The sequence below is a fragment of the Lactuca saligna genome, chromosome 5 (assembly GCF_052625555.1).
Source record: "Lactuca saligna cultivar CGN05327 chromosome 5, ASM5262555v1, whole genome shotgun sequence".
NCBI classification, from domain to species: domain Eukaryota; kingdom Viridiplantae; phylum Streptophyta; class Magnoliopsida; order Asterales; family Asteraceae; genus Lactuca; species Lactuca saligna.
The window spans coordinates 266,360,925-266,374,802 of record NC_136421.1 but is presented as its reverse complement, the minus strand read 5'-3'; positions in this window follow the sequence as shown (position 1 = coordinate 266,374,802).

Here is a 13,878-nt window from a genome sequence, read left to right as displayed (position 1 = left end):
ATCTAAAATGTTCATCAACCCCATGTAAATTTAATCAGTCGATTTTAAGCATAAGTCATATTTTAATACAGAAGTTTAAATGCAACTATATCGCGTCTTTATTTATATATCGCGTCTTTATTTAGGGCCTTTCACATTTCTCAAAAGGAGTTATGGCTTTCATTGGATTTTTTTCATCATAATGCTTAGCATTAGACTCACTTGTACCATCTTTATTTATATATCGTGTCTTTATTTAGGGCCTTTCAAATTTCTCAAAAGGAGTTATGGCTTTCATTGGATTTGTTTCATCATAATGCTTAGCATTGGACTCACTTGTACCATTTTTTCTTAAAACAAAATACTTTAACATGTTAGTTTCTAAGTGTAGGTCGAGGTCCAACTTCTTAGTATAGGACCTAATTTCTATTTTTGTCTTTATAATCCAATCTAATTTAGGTGAGGGACAATCTTATATCTCTTAAATGACTACTTGAACATGTGTTATCCCATGCATAATATAAATTTTGATATCCTTATGCTCGGCAGAATATCTAGATAGTGTAATGACATCTTGGTTATTACTTATTACCAAGGTCAACGAGTTCATGAATTTGCTTCACTAATAGGCTCACGATTCAATTATGATAGTTAGACTAGTACCAAGGCCGACTCCTATAAAAGCATACCTTATTTTAATAGTGGGAACAGTAATAATAAAAATCACCTCTTCCTTAGTGCAATATGATGTGTTTATTTATATTAGTATCTATAACGAAAAATGGTAATAAATTTTTTATATTGAAATATTTTAACTCCAATAACAAGAAATATATACATAAACGTAGCGGGTAAACGAGCAACAAGCTGTGCCGTAATCATTTTTTGGATGACAAAACTAATTCTTTTAAAAACAACATTTGTAGATCTTGGAGTCATAACATTACAATGCATGACCCGTTGGACTCTATTGAGTAGCTCCACAGCTTCTGGTGCAAGGAAACCGAAAGTATCAAATGCAAAGGGTATAAACATGTGTTTATTTTCCATGCATGCTTTCTCATGTTTTGCCACTTTGCTTGATGCAGCTTGCCCCACCGTGAAAACTTCACTTCCAAGCCCACAAGAAGGGAAACCCCTGTTAGATCCACGCATACATGTTTTCCTCCAGCCCATCCAAATACTAAAACATCAGCTGGTCTAAGTGTTAATATTCCTTCCAATGGGCTAGTCAAAAAGTTCACAGGTATCTCTTTCTTGGCAGAAACCCCAGCACGTCTAAATATATCAAAAAGAACATCCCTAACCAGATCGTGTCGGTACTTGAAACCCGGGAGCTCTTTACAATGAACTGCATGCTCCCCAAACGAGTCCAAACACGCCTTACGACAAACAGGGCAAGTCTCGTCAGCCGGAAATAAAGGGATCGTAAGGCAATACTTGTGGATGGCACGATACTCCACTGACGACATATGTTGGCCAAGACTGTCAATAGGAATAGTCATAAGAAAATCTTGAGCATGTGGGGCTCTTAAACACTCAAAAATAGCTTTCTGCCTAATCTTCATGTTGAAGTGAACTTCCATGTCTTGGACAATTTTACTAAAAAGGGCACTGGCCAATGAATGTCGGGCTTTTGGAGGGGCGGTGTCCTTATTAGTGAAACCGCTGAAGTCAAAGCCCAGAATCATATCATGAAGACATGCCAAAACACAAATAAAACTCGCATCTCTACTACTAGCTCCCCCAAGAAGCTTCACCCCCCTGACGGTCGGCCAATCTCCGTAGGGACTAAACCTGAACGAAGCTTCCCACCATCGCATGAAAGCCAAAATAACTCAGTTTTCTTGATATTCAGCTCAAGCCCCAATCCTGGGCCTGCCACCCTAATGATGTCCAATACTCTAGCCACCTCCTATGAATCTCCAATGATTGTCCCATCATCAAGGTACCAAGCATGAAAAAGAAGATTACAATTATCTATAATTTGATGTATAAGTGGGTGCAGTACAAGAGCAAAAAGAAGTGGTCCCAAAGGGTCACCTTGTTGGACCCAGTAGTGGACCAAATATGCTTATCTCCCAAATACAACCTTGTTGCATGGCCATATAAGAATTCGACCCATAAGGAAATGGAAGGGCACCTCATCCTGACCTCGTGAAGTAAGGCATATCTATCCACTAAATTGAAGGCATTTGGGAAATCCACAGTAAGCATTTCAAGAGATCCGTCATCATGTCGTGAACTCAACACCTTATTAACATTATGAAGTACAGCTTCAGCACCACCCGCCACACCTACTCCAAATTGAAAGTCATTAAGGTATTGCATCATTTCTTTACCAACTCCTTTCATAGAAACCTTTGAGACCAAATGTTTCCATATAGTGCCCACGACAACAGGACAGATTCCATTGTCAGGTTTTAGGAGTGGAGTATAAGGTGCAGACACCACAAATTCTGCCAGACATGACGGACATCTTCCCCCTAGCCACAGGTTAACCACTGCGATGATGGCATGTAGGAGATCTGTGGCTATAGCATACCCTTCCCCACATAGCGCATCCAAAATATGTTGAGCTCTCAAGCCGTCTCTCCCACAAGAAGTTCCTTTAGGAAACAATTTAATACAACCAAGGACATTATCAAGATCTACTATAAGGGGAGGCTCAGAAAAAATGGTGCTCGGCATGGATGAGGGTGGCTTGGATGGATGCTTAGCCTCAAATGCTTTGATAGTGTCCTTGTCATGTGAAGAAATACCCAAGGAGCACAACACTTTCACTGCTGCTGTAAAATGCCCATCAGCAACCTTACGGAGACATTGTCGAACGTTGGTGTTTCCCTTCGTTCTGCCATCCCGAAAGTGATCCACGCTTTGGCCCGATGAGGCAAGACTTGCATTTTCGAACATATTTTCAATTAATGTGACAGTACTACCATCTTTCCCCCATGTAGCTAAAGAATTCAATATACAACGATTTTGGGATGATTTCCTGTTCCCAGACCTACGTTCTTGTCTGTTCGTAGGCCTAAACACCTGCAAAGTACATCGGGGGAGCAAAAATAGCCTAACCCATGATTCAACAAATTCGGGATGAGCGACCACCTTGTTAAGAGCTATTTGCAACGCTTGGGAGAAATCCATATGACAACTATGAGAGATACTTTTGATGATCGTGATAGGTGCTTTGAAAACACGATCAAGCAACGCAGCATCCAAAGCCATCCCTTCAAGTACTACGATTTCATGCCCTATGGAAGTTGGCTTTGAAATGCCAATAATGTGTCCACTCATGCCGTCGACCTCACCGGTAAATTGTATTCGACCATTAGGGTGGTGGAAATAGCGACACAATGCATGAATATTCATACAATTAACAAACATCCATTGACCAAATGCCATTAAAGTTTCTTCTACATCAGTATACAATCCATCGTCCCCATAGATAGCCTCTCGCAACACATTTTTACATTCATTAGAAGCAAGGTGTAACCTCTTAATATGAGATATCAAATGAGAAAAACCCTTATACCCCACTTGGCCATCTGGACAACAATTAAACCCCCGAAAAAGGACATCGCCAAGTGCCAATCGAAGAAGTAGAAGAAGCAGCCATGGAAAGAAAAGGTAAACAAATTAAGCCTCGAGCTCAACCCTGAAGAAAACGCCGAAACCCTATGATGGAAACACCGCAAACAAAATTTGGCGTGCACCAAATGAAGAATTCACCAGGAAGAAACGTTACATATCCTTGAAAGCAAGCGTGATGGGTTCAGAGTCAATCTTGATTCCAAATCGGGGGAGAAATAGCCTTAAGGAACTTTGTATAATAAAAGTCATAGTTTTTTGTGAGACGTAAAATAAAACAACTTGAATAGAGTTAAATATATGGTTGTAGTATTTGAAAATTTCACTTTGACATTTTATTGAACATGTGGTGGGCAGTGAAGTTGGCATTTGATTTCAACTTGTAGGATGCTTACTTGAAAGCTATCATTTGATCGAACACATGCTCCATTTACTGTTTCTAATACAGGGGAGTGTGGTTCAGAGCTCTGTTATATTAAATTTCTATTTTGGGGGTGAAGGGGATATTTTCTAAGCACATTAGAAACTAGTTTCGTGAATATGCGTTATAACATTAAGTTCGTGCACAAAAATTCATCAATGTCAACATAAACAATGTAGTTCACCTTGTTGGATCATGATACATATTATATTTAATCAAAACATAAGCAACCAAAACATAAACACAAAAGCATCATGATTGAACCATGGATTGTTGTTCAACAATTAATATCAACTATCATATGTTGTTTGGGAGTAGGGGTGTGTATGGGATGGTTTGATTCGGTTATTGGTCAAACCCAAACCATAAACATTACAAATGTTTAATGTATTTCAATAACCACTAGGTAACGGTTAATATTGTTTTGGTTAATGGTTTTAGTCGGTTAATGGTTATGATTAATGGTTAATATCGATTAACCAAAATGGTCAAAAATGAAAAAAAAATACTTTTCTATAAAAATTGAAAAACACAAAGTTTATCGCTATAAAAATTGAATGATTGTGTATATATAATTGTATTAATAGAATATTACTTATCCTATCTAACTCCAAATAATTACCATTTAAAATTTCAATTCCCAATAAAATTACATACCATATATTTAATATTATAATATATTAAAAGCCTTATTAATATTATCGGTTCGATTCGGTTTATAATGGTTCGATTTTTTATGAAAATGATAACCGAACCATATATATTTGGTTAATCAAAATTAGAAACCAAATCATATCTTTTAGTAATGGTTTGGTTATATTAGTTAATTTGGTTATGGTTCGGTTTTTCGGAATATGCTCACCCCTATCTTGGAGACCTTATTTGTTGGTAAAAGGTTTATGACATTTGCAACGCCTACTAGAGAATATCCTTGAAAGTGAATGGCATAATCGTAATACGACGACCGCACAATGTCAACTAATGTCTGGTTTCCCCTTTCATTTACAACATTACGTTGGGGTGCCCCTGACAAAGTTAACTGTGAAATAGTCCCACAAAATCATATATGATTGTTAAATTCCTAACTTAGATACTCACTACCCATATCGGATATGAGCATCTTAATCATTTTAATTAGTTGATTCACTAATTCATTTTGGAAAGTCATAAACATCTTAATGGTTTCAAACTTATGTTTAATTAGATAAACATTAACGTCCCGAAAATCACACCATAAAAAAATTGATTTTAGATTAATAAATCGTTATTTCAAATCCTTACCGTAAAACCAAGGTAACCAAGATTTAACAAAACATCATCAAATCAGAGTAATCCACAGAATACGTAAACATGCGGTGTCTGCTCTGCAATCATCTCGAGCTCTTCCAATATAAAACCGGAGTACCTGAAACATAAACTAAAAATCGTAAGCACAAAGCTTAGTGAGTTCCCCAAAATACCATACAACATACAACCATAGATCATCATGCAACATACATTTAGTTGACATGGGCTCCCCCATGGTCTTTATCTGTCATGCATGGGCTCCCCCATGGTCATTACCTGGAATGTCATAGGCTCCCCCCCCCCCCCCCCGATGTCTTCCACGCAAGTATCACAGAGACAACTAGCATACCACATGACACGTAATAGGCCGGTATTGGTGCCTTCGACCCATGGATATAATGAGAGGACTCACCTCGGATAACTGAATCCCACGGATACTTTCTGGCTGTAGATCCACTAAAATCTCGCGCTATCAAACAAATAACACCCAATTAACAATTGGGGTCCACACCTAATCCAATAATCCATTCATGGGGTAAAAAGACCATTTTACCCCTCACTTAGTTTAGTCTAAGACTAAGGCCCCAAACTTCTTAACATAAAGGCCCATCAACCAAATAATTGACTAAAGCCCATTTATCCCCCAATTTTCCAAATTGGACCCAAAACCTTACTTGGGCCTTACTCTAAAGCCCACTACTTATCCTTAATCCAAAACACACATTCTCAAATGGCCCAACAAATCCCCAAGCAACCAGGCCCAAAAATGTAACCCAAATACACAAACCCACTCAGATCGAGTACGCGGGGAATACAAGCATGTACGCACAACGAACTTGCTTGGAGGCTTGTACGCCCAGCGTACTCACTTAATCAGTCCCAACTTGATTATCCTAGTTAATCCATTAAGACAAAGCCCACAACACATATATGATCTTCTTGAGTAGGGCTAACACATAAAGTTGCCAACTTTATGCCCATAAATGGCTAAATGAAGCTCTTAAGCTAAAAAGGGACTTAATGGTTGAATTAATGCATACATGACACCATAAAGCACATAAAGCTTGCACCTTTATGCCCAAGGATACCAAAATGAACTTAGACAAACAGACATACCCATAAGCAAACTGACTCATCCATAAACCCAAAAAGAAGACCAAAACCACAATAAACTAGCCATGAAGAGATCTAATCACACATAGGTCAAGATGCAGACTTGTTACCTCAAAAAGATTCCCCAAAAGGTGATGATTCTGGATCCAATGTCTTTCTACCAATCCAAACAACTTTAAGTTTCTCTTTTTTCCTTCCCAAGGGTAAAATATACACCAAAAACTTCTAAGATCTAGATAACACCATCAAGAGGCTACAAGATCGATTGAGGGTCTTAAGAGGGTGGAGGATGACCTAGAAATTGTAACGATTGGTTCATGGTACGCATTTAAATAATAATTCTTTCATTTTTATAAAGCAACTTGACGAGTTTGTAGCTCCAAACTCGTTGAGTAGGTACTGGAAAGGGACGCGAGTTTTAAGCAATCTACTCGACGAGTTGAGAGCCCTCAACTCAGCGAGTAGGTCTGCCATAATGAAACCTTAATTTTGGGGTTTTGCACCCTATTTAAGCTTCTTAATCCCTACTTGTTGGCCTTATTTCCAGCCTCTAAGTCCCAAACCCTAATCCACGAAACCCTAGTGCCTTGTATGAGCCTGTGAGTTGTTTTTGAGTGCATATTGTGTGTTTTGAAGCTTGTTGAAGAAGGAGGAGCTTGAGGATTCAAAAGAAAGCTAGTAGATCCAGAAACAACATCTCATCCTTTTCATTTTCTGGTAAGCAAGTCTCAAACTTGCTTAGTAGCTTGTTATATCTCCTTGTTATCATTTTATGGGGTTTTTGGTCCAAGAAACATAATCTTTGGGACATGGACATCCCAAGTGGGTGTACCTTCAGATCTATGACCTTGAGAGGCTCACATGGCATATAGGTGCAAACTTTATGGCTATGGAATCCCCATTCAGGCTATAAGTTGTCATTTAGCCTTTTAAAGCTCCAAAGGACCATGCATAGGAGGAAAGTTAGGAACTTTACATGTTCATGGAGTGCTTAGAGTCTAGGTCTCAGTGAATATACCTTAGTTTGGAGTATGGATGGCTTATGGACAAAGATCTAGGTCCTAAAGTGGTAGGGTTTGAGCTAAACCCATGAAGTATAGGTATTAATGGGTAAAGTTGGAAACTTTACCCTTAAAAGGACGTTTGTAGTGTGCATGAGAGGTTAGAAGCTTAGATCTGAAGAGTAGGGGCTTAATCCATTAAGAAAGCCCAAACAAACTGAGGAACTCATCAAGTCCATAAAGGAACTCGACGAGTTGAGTCGTTTTGTCCTTATTCTGTATCAGGTAGAACTTGACGAGTTGAATCACTTTATTGCAACTTTAAGTAACAAGGGAACTTGACGAGTCAGGGGGATGACTCGGCGAGTTGGATTGTGATTTCAAGATTTCTAATTTATAGAACTTGGTGAGTTGATGGGTCCACTCAGCGAGTTGAGTCAACCCATAATCTTGACTTTGACTAGAATGTTGACTTTTACCAGGGGTAAAGTAGTAATTTACCCTAGGAAAGATTTTGGATATCGATTAAGTATTATTCTAATGATGTTAGCTGGGGAGTCGCAGAAGCAGCCGATAGAGATTCCTTACCAAGAGATTCAATAGCCAACTTTGTGAGGTGAGTTTTCCTCCATTAGGAACGGATCGGAGGTACCAATGTCGGACCGTTTATGTATGTTAGCATATGTTGGACTTAAGTTTGATGTCGTGGTTAACCCGATGTAGATTATATGATTCCGAACTTCGGTCCAATGTCGGGGCAAGCCCGAGGAATGTTCGTATGCTTGATGTCTTTGTGATTCTTGCATATGTATGTTTATGTGTTCCGAGCTTCGGTCCGATGTCAGGGCAAGATCGAGGAATGTTTAGCTTATATGTTTTGTGTTATGTGTTCCGGGCTTCGTTCCGATGTCGGGGCAAGCCCGAGGAATGTTTATATGTTTATGTTATGTGTTTATTTCATATGCTTTCTGGTATGTTATATGTATACCAGACTCGGTCCGATGCCGGGTGGGGCCCGATGTAGTGGGCAAGGTCCAATGTATATTATTATGAGATTCCGTATATGTTATACGGTAGCTTGGGGAGACTCACTTCGCTTCACTCTTACAATTTTCAGTTTTGGTTTCAAGTACGTCCGCTAGTAAGGGGAAGAGCTTGGGATGACTGCATTGCACACACCACAACGTTTAGTCTGGGATGATTTACTCTCATATTTGGACATGTGATTTTGAAAAAGTGTTTTGAGATATTATCACGTATGTTTCTTATGAGATGATTTGGATTACTATGGTTTTATTCATAAATTAAAACAAAATTTTTGGACTGTACTTTTGGGATGTTTCAGAAATATGGGAAAAGGGCTAACATTATGCTTATATAGGGTACAACCCTAAAGTTAAGGTTTTCAACCTGACCCTCGTACACGTAATGTACCTCCTCATACACCCAGCATACAAGGTCTTGCACCCGACCCACTTCGCACATACGCTACGCATCTCCAGCTACGCCTCGCGTAACCTCCCTCGCCTCGGTACGCCCTGCATACCACCTTGGTACACCCCGCATACTAGGGTTTTCTCCTAACCCTAAATCATCCGAAGACCATAACTTTATCGATACGACTCCAATTTCGACCATCCTTATATCCTTGAAAAGGTATCGAGACTCTCTACACTATTATCAACTCATACTTGCCATCAGATATCCCAAACGAACCTCCACTTTCCATAAAAGACCGATTTGATAAATTACCTAAATGCCTTTTGATTCCAAAACACAAACCAAATACCCGAAACATCTGAATTACATTATTTGAGTCCAGTTGGGCCCAAAACTCAATTCCTCAAGGATCCGAAGCCTGTTAATATCCAATCCCTAATCACCATCCCTAACATGGGGGCAATTCGAAACAAGGCATTACAAACATATCCATACCTATGAAAGTCATTAGTGAAGGTTACGAAGTGCATTCGACCATGTTTGGTGGCTGGTTTAAATGGTCGACATACATCAATGTGTATAGTTTTCACCAAATCTTTTCCTCTTTCATAGTTTTATGTGAATAGTGCCATTGAAATATTTCTACATAGACAAGATTCACATTCATCATAAGATTCTAGTCAGATGATTCCAAAATATATCATCTACTTGGAGTTTGGTGATGTCTTTCTTGTTTACAGGCCAAGATGATAATGCTACACATATATTTTTTCCAAAACATCTTTGAATGAATCAATGTTAAATATTGAATTATTGTTTATCTTAATGCTTCTAACAGTCTACTAGATGTCATGAAAAGGATTTGCTTTAAAAAAGATGATATCATTTTGTAAAGCAAAATTGAACCATCATCAAAATCAAAAGCCTAACTATCTTTATATAACACATAAAAGGAAATAATACTTCATTCCATATTAGGACAACAGCAAAAGTTATATAAAACCATTATTAACCCACTAGAAAGTTGTAATTCACAATTCACAATCACACGAACAATTGATTTTCTCATGATCATGTCCAGTTCTCCGTGTCTCAAGTTTTTATTCCATTTTATTCCACACATATAAGTATAAATATGAGTACATCATGTCTCCAACACCTACAAGTTAGAAGAAAAAGTGATATGGAGTTCAATGATATAAGTATTTGAGCTGCCATACCCCTTGGCTTTTAATGAAATTAAGTAAAAATCCTAGTGAATGGCTCTAGTTGTTTAAACTTTACACACATGTTTCTTATTGTGAATTCAATCCAAACCCACAAACCACCCACATAATGAATTTAAGATGATAAAATGAATCTCACCCATAATACATGTCGAGTATCAATTTTGGGTAGTTTTTTTTTCAATTACAAATATTTTTCTTCGTAATCTCATATCTTTTTTTAATCTTACATATTTATGGATCCCACTAACCACCTTCACATATGTTACATGTCCACGATTTACTTTATTAATCTTCACGTTTCTATCATATTGTATGATTATTTTTTCTAGTCTCGCTCCTCTCAAATCGTGCTACTAATGCAAATAAGTGATAGTTCCCCAACCATACTTCACTGATACTTTTAGGCTTTTAGCTATCACAAACTTGTCATGAACTTTCAAGAATTTCGCAAATGGAAAATATTTCCTTATACGGGATAACTCTCTAGCTATGTAGACATCGAAATTAATTCTGAACTTACTAAACAACTTTTTCAAGCCATGGAATTCCATAGTAGATGAAAAATTAATGATGTAAAAAAAACGTGATATGATTCACTAAGTTTCCCTCTTTTTTCCATGTCGCATGACCATTCCTTGCAAGACAACTACTTTATTGCCTCTGTCAACGTTAACTTTCTTTTACATAACAAACTTCCATTCCCACCCCAATTGATTGTGATTACATAGTGTCACACCCTCAGTCGGCGGCGGAATCGTCAGTCTCTGCAATGTTCAATGTTGGATCACTGATATTGAACATACATTGAACAATACAAAAACCATATAATGTAAATATTAATATCTTATTACTGAAAAATAGATTACATCAATATTCGATGTTACAATAATCGATTACTTCAAAAAGTAGACTACTAGCTAATACGACATCACTGATCCATGACCTGACTTCAGGGAATGCAAACTTCCATCTCTTGGTTCCATAAGACTATATGTGGTTTTGAAAACGTCAACATAATGTTAGTGAACCCACAGTTTTGAAATGTTATAACTTGAAAATACTTTTTATATATAATTATGTTTAGCGATACCTTAAATTTATAAGTAATATTATACTATTTATAGGTGCTTAAAGCATTCACACTTCTTTAACATCTGTTTTGTTTTGCTTTAAGGTACAAAAGAATTTCCATATTGTATTGTGTAATTATAATTAATTATAAATATAGTTAAACTAGCTATCTTAGCAAAACCAAACGAGGAGAGTTACGACGTATTATATGATAACAATCCTTTGAAATGCACGTGAATAATGACATAATATATAGATAGTATCCAATTGAAACGGGTAAAATAACGACATAATATATAGATATTATCCATTTGAAATGACATAATAACATAATATATAGATATTATACAATTAAAACGGACATATGTGACAACCCGACACCTTTACGTTGTGAAATTGATCCATATATCCATAATCCACGTGAAATTAGCATATTTTAATAATAAATTGGGTCCGCGCTAGTGTTTTAGGCATGGGGGCTTAGAGGGAGGGCAAAGTGGGCAGCTGCACAGGGTCCAATTTTTTTCATTATATATTTTTATTTAGAAATATAAAATTATAATAAAGATAAGGGCCCTTTTTTTCTTGTTCGTCCTGGGCCTTTAAGAATATTTCATTTTTCAGGACCGGCCTTGGTTTTAGGCTTAATATATCATAGATATGGACTTTAAGAAGGATTAGGAAGGGTGTTGCATTACAAAATCCAGCCAAAAACACCAAGAGAGGTGTGTGCGGCCGCACACTAGTGTGTGTGCAGCCAAGCCAGCCGCAAACCCCTCCAGCCTCACACTCCACCCTATATAAAGTGGAGGACCCTCTTCCATTCACTTTTGGTTGCATCCTTTCTCTCTCTATACTTTCTTTCTCTAGAAAACCACCCAAGAACACCTAGAAGGCCTCCAAAACGTGAAAAACACCATCAATTAGCCTATCATAGAGGTAAAACACTTGAATCCAAGCCTCAAACTCATAATGTTCTTCATGTTCTTCATCCTATGAAGGAGTGCGGCCGCACACCTTCATCAGGTGGCCGCACACACTCATAATACCCTCCAAAGTGAGAGTAAGGCCATACACTCAACATCTGGGACTCAAGCAAGGAGTGTACGGCCGCACACACATTGTACGGCCGCACACTCTAGTGTGCAGCCTCACTCACAAGTCTGGCCGCGTACCCAGCCGCAAACTCACCCTTATGGCCATACACACACCCTAATACCTATATTTGGCCTTAAACTTGCATATATCATTGAGTATATAATACGGGACACTTAGCCCTAGTGATTCCAAGCCTTTAGGAGAGATTTCCCATTACGTTTAGTCACGAAACACCTTAACTCTAACTTATATATGTGTCACCATATAATTAATAGGGACTACTCGCATTCAAAGCATTTGTTGACAATTGACACTCATACGGATCGCATACTCAAACCCTACCTTCAACAGTGGGTTCATACCCCTTAATTAACCTTTCAAATGTTTTTAACTACTTTTAGGGGGGGGGGGGGGAATACAAGTTGAATTCGATACATTGCAGTATCAATCATACGTGATTAAAACTTGCTATCAAAAGGAATTTCTACAGTATCTTGTCAGTGATGTTATTTCAAATGTTTATTAACCTCATTTTCAAAAATCAATTGTCTCAAAACTGATTTTCATTGTTTTCAAACCTTAAATTATTTCCAAATCATGTCTAATCCAATATATTTATATAAGTAAGTATTGAAGGACTTAGGACAGATAACTGGCCTTATTTCTTGTTCTTGTTTGATTGTGGACTTAGGGTGTTAGGTTATCTGTCCGTCTGTCATTTAATACTTTGTTATATATCTTGTATATTTGTGTTAGACATAAAAGTTTTCACTTTAGTTCGATGCTTCTACCTAACGAAGACACTCAGTCAAGTACTCAATTTAACTATAATGGCTATAGTTGAGAACTACCACTTATTTCTGATATTACTATGATACACACTGTGATCAGTACAATTACAAGACTATATGTACAATAAACAATATGAAGAGAACACCATACACTATACTAAGGAAACACTAATCATTACAAGAAGAAATACTATAAACTACAACAAGAGAACAGTACAAAGTATACGAATAGAATACTATATACTATACGAAAGAAAATACTACAACAGAATGTGATGCACTATTTCTCTATACGACCTATCGCCATGCGATCGTCGGATAACTATCGCCTCCTGGAGGGAGAGCGACCACTACGTGTATAGATCTATACGGGACGGATATTTTCCCCCATCCCGACTGCTAGCTACAGTCCGAGCCTCTTAGGCCCAAGGATAACAAACACTACTACACTATTGGTGACCTGGAGGGTCAGCCACTACACTACTATCACTCGGTATGGTTACATACAAGCTCACATTCAATTAAACACACATCCCGAGGTGTGTACACAATTAACACTATCCGGAGTTTACATTCACTAATACACTTATCCGACAGGGATGCTGCTGGGGTGAAACTATGTTAGTATAAAACTGTATTTTTTTTCATTTCTGATACGTTCATAAGAAAACTAATTATATTTTCAACGAAACGAATTTACAAATAACTAAGTCTTGGTGGAAGACTAATTTTGCTGGAAAATACGGGATTTTATAGGGATTAAATCATCTTCAAATTTTGTTAATAAATGACATAGTATGCGATTTGCATACATTTTATACAAACAATGACACCAAATACTTATGAACTCACCAACT